The sequence below is a fragment of the Periplaneta americana genome, chromosome 14 (genome assembly GCF_040183065.1).
Source record: "Periplaneta americana isolate PAMFEO1 chromosome 14, P.americana_PAMFEO1_priV1, whole genome shotgun sequence".
Taxonomy (NCBI): domain Eukaryota; kingdom Metazoa; phylum Arthropoda; class Insecta; order Blattodea; family Blattidae; genus Periplaneta; species Periplaneta americana.
The window spans coordinates 147,109,529-147,122,313 of record NC_091130.1 but is presented as its reverse complement, the minus strand read 5'-3'; the positions used below and the strand labels follow the sequence as shown (position 1 = coordinate 147,122,313).

At 36.4% G+C, this 12,785-nt stretch overlaps 1 protein-coding gene across 2 annotated transcripts in view; it reads left to right on the top strand.

Annotated features, from left to right (window-relative positions):
• Positions 1–12,785, top strand: part of LOC138713814 (amidophosphoribosyltransferase-like) — a 57,035-nt gene that overhangs the window by 11,976 nt on the left and 32,274 nt on the right. The window contains exon 1 of one of the 2 annotated variants that reach the window (XM_069846252.1): positions 12,244–12,341. The exons of the other annotated variant lie outside the window; for it this stretch is intronic. The gene's annotated coding sequence lies outside the window, so the exon portion shown is untranslated. Of the gene's footprint in view, positions 1–12,243; positions 12,342–12,785 lie in introns of those variants that run through there. 2 annotated transcript variants of the gene reach the window in all.

Here is a 12,785-nt window from a genome sequence, read left to right as displayed (position 1 = left end):
TAGCTTTTACTCCAGTGTTGCCAACTGGACGGAAATTCCGTCAAAATTTCAGACGTAGCGGACGAGAAAAGAATGGCTTTGACGAGTGACGGATTTTCTGGCGGAATTTACGATTTACATCGTCTTTTGACTTTTTTAGCTGCTGTCATTTTAATTGTTTAATTTTTGGGGGGATTTTACTTTTCTTTGAACCCTGTGCCGTATCATGTTGAAGAATCCCCTGTTTCAGATTTCGTCGTAAACATGTCAAAGGTTGACGAATTATTATTTTAATCAAAATTGGTAAGTAAGTTGTGTTAAAAGTTGGTTTTTATTTGTATACAATATATTGAATGCATCTTTTTTATTTTGACGGATTCTGACGGATTTCCAGGTGCTACATTGACGGAGATACAATTTATGTGTTGGCAACACTGTTTTACTATTGGAGTATTAAGTAAGCTGATCCGGACTATAGTTGGCTCTTGTGGAGAAGTCTGTAAATATGATGATGTTCGTTCTTTACTTTCTCATTAGATTATGTACTACGTATTAATAAAATAGAGCATTATAATTCATGATATTGCAAAACAAATCACAGGAATGCATTCTAAGCTCTGTAAAATGGCTTTAACATGAGATATTTTAGAAAGAGCTGTGTTTAATTCCATAAACCAATGGTTTCGTCTATGAATTTTTATTTTATTCGGTGATGTAAATCGTTACTTAAAACCAACTAAGGGTAGTTGAAGATCGAGAGTGGATATATTTTCTATTTGTATTAGTAGAATGTTCAACCTAGAACTGACGGACTTCTAAATCAGGGGGTAGTAAGAAAGTTACACACATTCCACGCATTCCTTTAGGCAGTTGTTTATCTGTAACAGTCTGGTGCGTTCAGTATTTCATACAACAGACTTTCTTTTGTTGAGCATCTGACAGACTCATTCACTCGTCTTTTTCGCTACTGCGGGAAGTTGGCAAAGCTGTCTGTTTCAACGTCACAGGTCCTCCACTTTTCCCTAGTCTGTCTTCTCAAGTTGTCACATCTGCCACGAGGTTTATATCGATGGCTAAGTGATCCATATCTGTAGATTTGCAGGTGAAAAAAAAATGTCCATTTTTTCTCAAAATAGACAAACTTTTTATCGAATAACTTTATGATATCTTTACTGCGTTAACTTCAACTCATTCTTAAAATAAAATAACTACACGCAGATGTATTTCTTTAGATTATAACCTCGGAAAAACTTTCTGTTATCCTTATTTAACAAAATTAAATTAGTTTAGTTGAATTAAAACTAAATACATTCATTACATTTTTATAGGACTTCAACAGAAATGCTTAGTAAAATTCAATAAACATTTAATTGCGTGTTTTGATGGGTTGCCACATTTGTTTAACGACTGTGCCTACAAAACGAAACACCCAGACACGTGACTGAATTTTCAACATTCTGAAAATGTTATGTCATCCATACATGGTCTGGAAGAAGGATGATTGATAGCACTTCGACAGTAATAGAATTTTGACGGTAATGAATAATGACAGTTAGTAAAAATGACAGTAGATAATAATTTAATATGTTTTATTTAACGACGCTCGCAACTGCAGAGGTTATACCAGCGTCGCCGGATGTGCCGGAATTTTGTCCCGCAGGAGTTCTTTTACATGCCAGTAAATCTACTGACATGAGCCTGTCGCATTTAAGCACACTTAAATGCTATCGACCTGGCTCGGGATCGAACCCGCAACCTTGGGCATAGAAGGCCAACGCTATACCAACTCGCCAACCAGGTCGACATGACAGTAGAGGATGACAATAATTTAACCTCTACTCTGTAAGACAATTTCACTTTAAAAATTGAGAGTAAAATAGATTTAATATTTTATTGTATAAGACAGAGTTTAAGCTAGAAGTAATAATTGTCGAAGAGCTATTGTAGAAGTAATGACTTCTGAATTGTCGAAGAGCTACTGCAGAATTAGGCCTAATGAGTAGTGACTTTCTTTTTGATTTTTCGAAGAGCTACTGTAGAAGTAAGTAGAAGTAATTGTCGAAGAAAGATACTCATGACTCTCACAAGATAATTTTTCCTATTTCTTCTATCTAATTCTGCTGTAATTGTTTATATTACTTTTACTTTGTAATTGTATCAAGTAATTTACGCAGTGTAAATTTTCATGAATATTAGACTATTGCTTTCAAGTATTCTGTTGTATTTTTATTACTCCACATATTGGTTTCATTACTGCATAAATTGTGTATGGCTGCACACTAAAACACTTTGTAATTTAGATATTAAATGTGGCGACATGGGTTTATTATTATTCAGGGCAACGAACTCACGTTGAGTGATGCCATATAATGTTTGCAGTAAATAATGTGAATTGTATTTGCTCTACTCAAGCTTCTTTGAAGAGTTCGCTTTTGGAAGTCATGCTAATCCTACAGGCGGTTAAGAAAGACATTTAATACTTCGATTATAAATTTAGAATCCAGTCTTGTAGCTCGTGCTAGCCACTAACTACATGGCTGCAACAGACACCGTTAATAATTTACTACCGACTATTTCTTCTTCCGACTCGACCTTGAAGCCCAGCGTAGCCTCCTGTCCACTCCGTCTAGAAAATTTTCTTTGCGGTCAAGGTCACGAGACGAGCTGTTCAAGGCGCGTTTCAACTGAACGCTGCTACTGTCAATTGTTCCATTCATACAGTGACTAGTTTTAAGTTCAGGAAACGCGGTGACTCATGGATAAGATAAACTGCCGGTTTATGGCAAAAGCCATTGAAGGCTACCAAATAAGCAGCACAATGTAATTGCACATACCTACTTAGTCAGATGTTACGAAATTATTAATGTTAAGAGCACACCGAAGTGAAATTTCAATTTTGTAAGCAAATAAAGGTAGATTTTGTACAGTTATTGTACTCATTATAAATAGTGTATATACCAGATTTCTTTTACTCGTAATTTGGTTTAAGAATATGTAAGTTATTAACATTTTTGTAATTTTATATATTATTTTTTTTAAATCGCTGAAAAATTTCCATTTCTATAACTTTCAACCCGAGAAAAATTATTCCATATCCAGCGCCTGGAAAGCCGCAAGTTCTACGAGTGGGTCCGGGTTCAGATCCTGGCTGTTTTTAGAGTTGGCAGTATAAAGTTTTTTTTTTTTTATTTTTGGGGGGGAGGGGTAAAAGAAATTAAAACACTAGATAGTACATTATGTTTTGGAATGTTTGAAGAAAAGAATAACCGAAAATGGAGGCATGAATTCTGACGAAAGTGGAATTTGGAAATAATATTTTCATTGAATTGAGTGAATATTGCAGAAAAATATGATATTTAAGACCTTGTTTCAATAGGACTAAAGTGAGTTTTGCAAGTTCACAAAGATAAGTATGTGTATCTCGACCTAAGAGAAGGTAATATCAGAGAAAGAGGAAGAAGAAAAAGATAACATTTTACTTAGTAGTGTTTGAAATGAAGCTCTTCAATTATGATTCAGATTTACAAACCAACCCGAGGTCCAGAATGTGACTTACATTAGATAGAAACATTATCTTTGGTTCCGAGAAGCAAGATTTGCTATATTTAGCTCGATATACTAGCTTTTTCTTAGAAATGAGATGCGTTACAACAGCGTCTTTGAAACTTCATGAAAGTAATGGTCACGGTTAGAGAATATTATTATGTATGTTCAGTCAACAGTCCGAAGACTGGTTGAAGCCTCATTCATAAGTGACACCAATAAAAGCATCACTCATGAAGTCATGAGACAACTAAGCCAGAATATAATGGGATAGGATGGTCAGTTTCTTTTTCTCTAGAGAGTATTGAAGATTCACAATTAATACTACACGCTTAGAAGAGATGTAGCTAGATTAGGGTGACCAGATTCACATCGATAAAAAAGAGGACACAAAGCATAAAAATGGAGGACATTGTCCAAAAAAAAGAGAACAGAGAATATGTACTTAGATTTAGGCTTAGGCCTATATTATACTTTAAATTACGTCAATATCTATTTCATTACAAAATATTTACAGTACAGATTTAGTAGTAGCAGTACTGTCCGTTACTCAGGAGAAGACGAGGGGCAAGAATGTGACCTTCTTGACTATCGCTGCTGATTATTATAAACATCGCCCAGATAAGCATCCCAGTAGCCAGGTTATTACTCGTGCAGGAAACATGAGTAACAATGCGTATGGAAATTAAAGCTAAGTTGAACAGAAGGAGACCTAATGTTTCCGCTTACTACATTACAAATATTGACGTGTTGTCGTACGTTATCTGTTCACATCCCTTCCTCTTCAGTCCGCTCTCGTCTTCTCCTGAGTCACCGACAGTAGGTTTATTTTACCAGGCCATGAGGCCTTCTCTTCCACTCAACCAGGTTTCAATAATATAAATGAAATACAAAATTAGATTACAAAACAACACAAAAGAAAATACCTTAGAAATTACATAAAATATAATAGAAAATTACACATAATCAATTTAGGCTTATATCATGCTTAAAAGTATGTTAATATCTATTTTATTACAAAATAATTATGATAAAATTTAATAATAATACTAATAATAATAATAATAATAATAATAATAATAATAATAATAATAATAATTTTAAGTCAAGGGAACTATAATCTTAAAGGGGACAGAAAATTCTATTTATATTTTTGCTTAGGCCTATATTATACCTAAAATGATGTCAATATCTATTTTATTACAGCATACTTATGATAAAACTTAATAATATAAAATGATTTTACAGTTAGCTACATATGAAAGCAACGACCATAACAAATAGGAGCAAAAAGAGTTATGATCATTGGCAAAGAGTATATTCCGTCGATTCTACTGCCACCTACAGGCAAATTACATGAAAAAGGCGTCAAATCAAATAATTTCAAAATATCAGGCATACATGGTACGAAAAGGAGGACATTTCTTGATTTTTAAAAACTCCGCCCGGGCCCCCGACAAAGGCATAAAAAGGAGGACATGTCTGGACAAAAGGGGACGTCTGGTCACCCTAAGCTAGACTGTACTAAAGGCTGTGTGATGTATCTTGTCTCACTGTGAAAAGAGAGAGAAAGGAGATAAGTCTGTGTTGTTATGGCGATGGGGGGAGTGGAGCGGTGCCGTCCATCCATCCAGTGGCGGAAGGGACTAGTTGATACATTCTGTAGCGCAAAATAAAATAACAAAGTATCTCTCTTCGTACTGTGTAGTTCCGTCACTGAGCTTGTCTTTCAAGAAATTGAGTTCTGGCAGCCTGCACAATAACAAGGTTTTGAAAGGAATCCTGAAAATTTACAACCCTCCTATAATCTCCACCCTCATTTGAAGGGACTTGGTTTTATTGCTACTGAGACAAGATAAACCTTACCAGGTATAATCGGACTAATCATCAAAGTATTATGAAAATGCATTACTTTGTATAATTCGATGCCTGCCTTCATAGTAACAAACTAATTCCTTAATTTCCATATTAACAGACTGTCCCGAACGGCCGTTGGGAGTTCGCGCGCTGCAATTAGATGATAAGTCACGTTACGTATCACAGCGGCGTAATACAGTTCGCATAAAATGTTTGTTTACCTCGATATTTTTCTTGTTTGGAATTCAGCAGACTTAATAGTGAAAATGCCAATAACACAAGTTCTTCATAGAAATTTTCTCCATTAGCATTTTTGAATAATACAGAAATGTTAGTGAAGATCGGCGCTCCTTGAATCGTAGTTGAGGAAAATTGGTGAACGGGGAAATCCCTATGAATGAAGTAATGCTGTATCATTGTGTTAAAACCAAATTATAAATTATCGCTTTTCAAAATAGCTAGATTTGGCTACGTAGTAGCTAAATTGGCAACAATGCAGTCCGCAGTTTGCATGAAGGAGTAAAAGCCCGCTCCCATTTAACGAATCGAGGAGTGTTGCAGTGTTGCAGTTTATAATGGATAAGATAACTTTAGCACACTTATGTGAAGATGCAGAAAGAGAAGAAATAAATATCCTTAACAAGAAACGGAAATATGGATTTGTTATATTTTTAGCTAGAAGTAACAAGGATAATTTTCAACTTTATTTGACTATCTTCTGAGAGCTGGAACAAAATGTCGTTCTTTTGCGCTTCTTTGGATTTTAATTTTTACCTGATGTAAAATTTACTTATTTGGCTCCAATCATTATCACATGCATAATTATTACAGTAGGCCTAGTAATTCTGTGATTTTGTCATGCAATAACGAATAATTCTGAATGAGATGTAACCTATCAATTTTCCTTCGTTCATATTATTAAATTGCAATTTTCTGTATGTACTACTCAACAATAACTTTCAATAAACAAATTACGCTATCAAAACTGAATATGGTTCTTTTGTTTTTGTTTGTTCGTTTTTTTTTTTTCACTAAGACTTCATGAGAATATACGATCATATCTGAAACAAGAAGTTCTGTTTCGGAAGTAGAATAAATATTCTAGCGCTCATGAATTCTATTCTGTTCGATTCGACGCGCCGTTTTCTGTTATCTTCCATTTTAAGATATTGTAAAGGGAAATTAATTCTGTTCGATTCGATTCCGCTAAGTGGGAGCTGGCCTTAAAAGAAACAAAATAGGCCTAGTTACAAGCTGACGAGATGGCGTGCAACGTATGAGAGGTAGAGGGTGTTATTATCTTATCTCCGAAGGACGGGGAAGTGAGAATCCCTCCACAGACATCTGTACCACTCATGCACAATATTATTATGTATTTTCATTCAGTAATCTGGTTTTATTGTGAACTTAAGTGCTAAGTCTATAATTTATATTTTTAAAGCGTAATAGCAGTACTATCGCCTCGCTGAATAGGTTATCTTTCATCATTGCCTACGCACCTCAACCTATAGGTCACTGATAAACGGCATTCCTACGTTCTCATCTCGTAACAGAGCATTGCTCTCTATCTTCAGCTGTCTACCAAAACAAAACAGAAGCAGGTGTTTGATCTAAGTGTCAAATTGCGAATTAGTACAGCTGCTGTTGTTTACACACATGCTGAGCTATGATGTATGTCAAATGTCACGAATCAGTTTCCAAACACCGACCTGGGGTTTCAGGGACAGAAACTTATATAAATAGCGAGACGTGGAGCCCGCTTATGGATTCGAATCCCCTTTAGACCAATCACCAAATTGATGTTTTCTTCAGAGATTTTCCCTAACTGTAAATACATATTTAGGCATTTCACAACAATCCTTCGCCATTTTCGGAATTATAATACAGTTCAGCATAATATTATTATTGAAGTATTATTCAAATATATCTTTGGTCGGCGGGAAAAGGCACGTAAGTAAAAAAATCGATTTTTCTGTTGTACCTAATCACATAAGTCTAATATTTTTTTCTAATTTTTGAAATAATAAATTTTCTTGTATTTTAAATTGAAAAGGGTCTTACTTTAACATACATGAATTTCATTATTATACTTATATCAGTTAAGAGTAAATTAAAAAGAAAGTCTCTCCTGAAAAATTATTATTTTTTGACTTATGTACCTTTTCCCGCCAACCAAAGAATATCATATACAGGGTGAACCGTGAGTAATGTCATTATTTTCAGGCAGTTATTCTTTGAGATATTTCAAACAAAGAAAATTAATACAGTTTTGTTCGTTTTTGCGTCATTTTCGAGAGAAATTGTTTTATATAAAACTTTTCATAGCATGTTTTAGGCAAGGCATTGTTTTAATTCTCAATATACTCACTTTCAGTCAATTTAAGAGAGCAGTGTTATTATGATAATAAATTATTGAAAGAATTTTAGTTTTGTCCTTTAAGGGGTTAGGTACACCTTACAGCAGCAAAATTTTTGGAAATATTCAACATTTTTTTCTTTCATTACTGTATCTTATACAATCATGAAAATTGGTATATGTAGAACACAGTCCTGCTATATTGAAAAAAAAAATATATTTGTACTATTAATATATATATATATATATATTTTTTTTTTTTTTCAAAATTCAAAATGTTCACTGTGCAGTGATGAAGCTTTTCCCTCATAACTCATAAACTTGTTAACTTTTTCATGTTTTCTCTCTTTTATTTTAATGCTGAAACTCATGTTTACAATATCATGCTCTTTCAACTACATTCCTTAATAAATAATATTTTTTTTTTATTTTGCGTTAGAAGAAAATACTGATATTTGACCATTTTTAAAATGAATTAATTTTTTATCAGACAATCTATCAAAGGAGAGAAAGTGATCTTGCATCATATTGTAGATATGACATGCATATATATATATATATATATATATATATATATATATATATATATATATACACACAAAAAATTTCATCACAGAATGTTGGATAGTTTTTGAGTTATGTGGGAAACGCTTCATCAGTGCACAGTTAACTGAATTAAAAAAAATATATTTAAATAATATTTTTAATCATAAAAATATTTTTTTCATATAGCAGGACAGTATTTTAGACATACTAGTCCACACCTGTGGAGTAACGGTTAGCGCGTCTGGCCGCGAAATCAGGTGGCCCGGGTTCGATTCCCGGTTGGGGCAAGTTACCTGGTTGAGGTTTTTTCCGGGGTTTTCCCTCAACCCAATATATGAGCAAATGCTGGGTAACTTTCGGTGTTGGATCTCGGACTCATTTCACCTGCATTATCACCTTCATCTCATTCAGACGCTAAATAACCTGTGCTGTTGATAAAGCGTCGTAAAATAATCTTCTAAAAATATACATACTAACTTTCATTATTGTACAAGATACAGTAATGGAGGAAAAAAATGTTGAATATATCCAAAATTTTACTGCTGTAAGCTGTACCTAACCCCTTAAATGTGCAGACATTTTATATGAACAAATGCAACTTTCATTCTAAAAAGGAATTTTAAAATGTTTGTCATTCAGATTAGTACTACAAATAGTGAAATAGGAATGTATTAAATGTAGCAGATATTTCTGAAATGTAATTGAGCTTACAGATTAAGGATGTATCTCACTTTCCGGGGTTGTGGCGACGTCACAGAGGGCCGTATTCATAGACATTCTTAGCGCGGCCTTCCGGTGGATGATCAGCGTCCTAACGTTTTTCGTATTCATAAACCAGTGTTAGCGATATGATATGATATGAATCACCTACAAGTAATTAGTCGATAGCCGGGGCTAGTTTAGCACGCTCGTAGCGTGAGCTAGCGAAATGTCTATGAATAGTATCCAGAGTGTTTATATTTTTAGAGTAAACATTTAGGGCCATATTCATAGACATTCTTAGCGCGGGCTTCCGGTGGATGATCAGCGAACTAACGTTTTTCGTATTCATACATCAGTGCTAGCGATATGATATTAATCCTGTACAAGTAATCAGTCGATAGCCGGGGCTAGTTTAGCACGCTCGTAGCGCGGACTAGCGAAATGTCTATGAATAGCACCCGGAGTGTTTACATTTTTTAGAGTAAACATTTAGGGCCATATTCATAGACATTCTTAGCGCGGCTTTTCCGTGGATGATCAGCGAACTAACGTTTTTCGTATTCATAAACCAGTGTTAGCGATGTGATATGATATGAATCCTGTACAAGTAATCAGTCGATAGCCGGGGCTAGTTTAGCACGCTCGTAGCGCGGACTAGCGAAATGTCTATGAATAGCACCCGGAGTGTTTACATTTTTTAGAGTAAACATTTAGGGCCATATTCATAGACATTCTTAGCGCGGCTTTTCGGTGGATGATCAGCGAACTAACGTTTTTCGCATTCATAAACCAGTGTTAGTGATATGATATGAATCCTGTACAAGTAATCAGTCGATAGCCGGGGCTAGTTTAGCACGCTCGTAGCGCGGACTAGCGAAATGTCTATGAATAGCACCCGGAGTGTTTAAATTTTTTAGAGTAAACATTTAGGGCCGTATTCATAGACATTCTTAGCGCGGCCTTCCGGTGGATGATCAGCGTACTAACGTTTTTCGTATTCATAAACCAGTGTTAGCGATATGATATGATATGATATGAATCACCTACAAGTAATCAGTCGATAGCCGGGGCTAGTTTAGCACGCTCGTAGCGTGAGCTAGCGAAATGTCTATGAATAGTACCCAGAGTGTTTACATTTTTTAGAGTAAACATTTAGGGCCGTATTCATAGACGTTCTTAGCGCGGCCTTCCGGTGGATGATCAGCGAACTAACGTTCTTCGTATTCATAAACCAGTGTTAGCGATATGATATGAATCCTGTACAAGTAATAACTCGATAGCCGGGGCTAGTTTAGCACGCTCGTAGCGCGGGCTAGCGAAATGTATATGAATAGTACCCAGAGTGTTTACATTTTTTAGAGTAAACATTTAGGGCCGTATTCATACACGTTCTTAGCGCGGCCTTCCGGTGGATGATCAGCGAACTAACGTTTTTCGAATTCATAAACCAGTGTTAGCGATATGATATGATATGAATCCTGTACAAGAAATCAGTCGATAGCCGGGGCTAGTTTAGCACGCTCGTAGCGCGGGCTAGCGAAATGTCTATGAATAGTACCCAGAGTGTTTACATTTTTTAGAGTAAACATTTAGGGCCGTATTCATAGACGTTCTTAGCGCGGCCTTCCGGTGGATGATCAGCGAACTAACGTTTTTCGAATTCATAAACCAGTGTTAGCGATATGATATGATATGAATCCTGTACAAGTAATCAGTCGATAGCCGGGGCTAGTTTAGCACGCTCGTAGCGCGGGCTAGCGAAATGTCTATGAATAGCACCCAGAATGTTTACATTTTTTAGAGTAAACACTTAGGGCCATATTCATAGACATTCTTAGCGCGGACTTCCGGTGGATGATCAGCGAACTAACTTTTTTCGTATTCATAAACCAGTGTTAGCGATGTGATATGATATGAATCCTGTACAAGTAATCAGTCGATAGCCGGGGCTAGTTTAGCACGCTCGTAGCGCGGACTAGCGAAATGTCTATGAATAGCACCCGGAGTGTTTACATTTTTTAGAGTAAACATTTAGGGCCATATTCATAGACATTCTTAGCGCGGCTTTTCGGTGGATGATCAGCGAACTAACGTTTTTCGCATTCATAAACCAGTGTTAGTGATATGATATGAATCCTGTACAAGTAATCAGTCGATAGCCGGGGCTAGTTTAGCACGCTCGTAGCGCGGACTAGCGAAATGTCTATGAATAGCACCCGGAGTGTTTACATTTTTTAGAGTAAACATTTAGGGCCATATTCATAGACATTCTTAGCGCGGCTTTTCGGTGGATGATCAGCGAACTAACGTTTTTCGCATTCATAAACCAGTGTTAGTGATATGATATGAATCCTGTACAAGTAATCAGTCGATAACCGGGGCTAGTTTAGCACGCTCGTAGCGCGGACTAGCGAAATGTCTATGAATAGCACCCAGAGTGTTTACATTTTTTAGAGTAAATATTTAGGGCCATATTCATAGACATTCTTAGCGCGGGCTTCTGGTGGATGATCAGCGAACTAACGTTTTTCGTATTCATAAACCAGTGTTAGTGATATGATATGAATCCCGTACAAGTAATCAGTCGATAGCCGGGGCTAGGTTAGCACGCTCGTAGCGCGGGCTAGCGAAATATCTATGAATAGTACCCTAAAAGATTTAGGTTCTCGTCTTTAATCTTTGTGATCTTACAGGCTTATTTCTTATCATTCACATTGGCATCCATAATCGGGATAGAACATTTTAGAACTGTACTGTGCGTGTATATTCAATGTTTGTTGGTACATAGTATATTGCCCATTATTAGTGCATAGAACTCTGGTATGTAGTCATCACTTTGCGATGAAAAGAATTTGAGAAGGGCACGGTGACCTCTTCTGAGGAATAGTTCGATATGATGAAGGCAAGACGGAAGTTCTCTATTAACACATCTGTTGCCGAGCGACACTTTCTCGAAGTCTTCTTTTAACAGCGACTTCTCTTTCAAGCTTCGTTTGCGTAATGAAGTGTGGAAAACACGAGTAGACGTCACTTGCAGTTCATAAGCCACGACCCAACCGTTGAGCAACGCTGAGATCTCTGCGTAATAACGATAATCGCTCATCCATGTTGGCTGAGGACCTGTATTTTGGCACAAGAAGATAACCTTTGCAAAATGCAGACCATGTTTTCTTGACCCGCAGTTATCATCCCCCCATCACCTGCTTCGCTCCTCCTCTTCGTGTATAGTGGGGAATTTCCCCATTGCGTTGTATTATCTCCTCCATTTACTCAATGGCGAAGTTTCAATTTCTTGTAGTAGAGTTGCGATCATAAAAGAGAAGTTTGCATAGAATCGCCAGCATCGAGAAACTTTTGGGTAAGTACCACCTGATTTTGTTATTAGTAAAGGCCAGCGTTTGGTCATCGAGTGAAGAAAACAGGTTAGCTGTGCTGTAGAGTATAGATAAGCGTTTCTCAAACTATGGTCCGCGGACCACCTGTGGTCCTCGAATTCTGCCCTTGTGGTCCTTAAAAAAGACAGAAGAAAAAATAAAATCCAAATGAATTGCATATCACACTATAGCTGAAAATCTCAGTTTGGAAATGACACATGGCAATCGCCTTTCACTTTTTCTTCCAGTAGACTACTAATATTTTATGAAATTTCTTACCCTACCCATCTACCCACTTCGAACGTGACGCTTCTCGCCATCTTCTCCTGCATATCTGGCGCCGAGCCTGTAACCAAGCCAGGGACCACCCGAATTCATAAAAGAGGACCAAAGTAACAGTGGAACCTTTCCATGTATTGATGACTTTC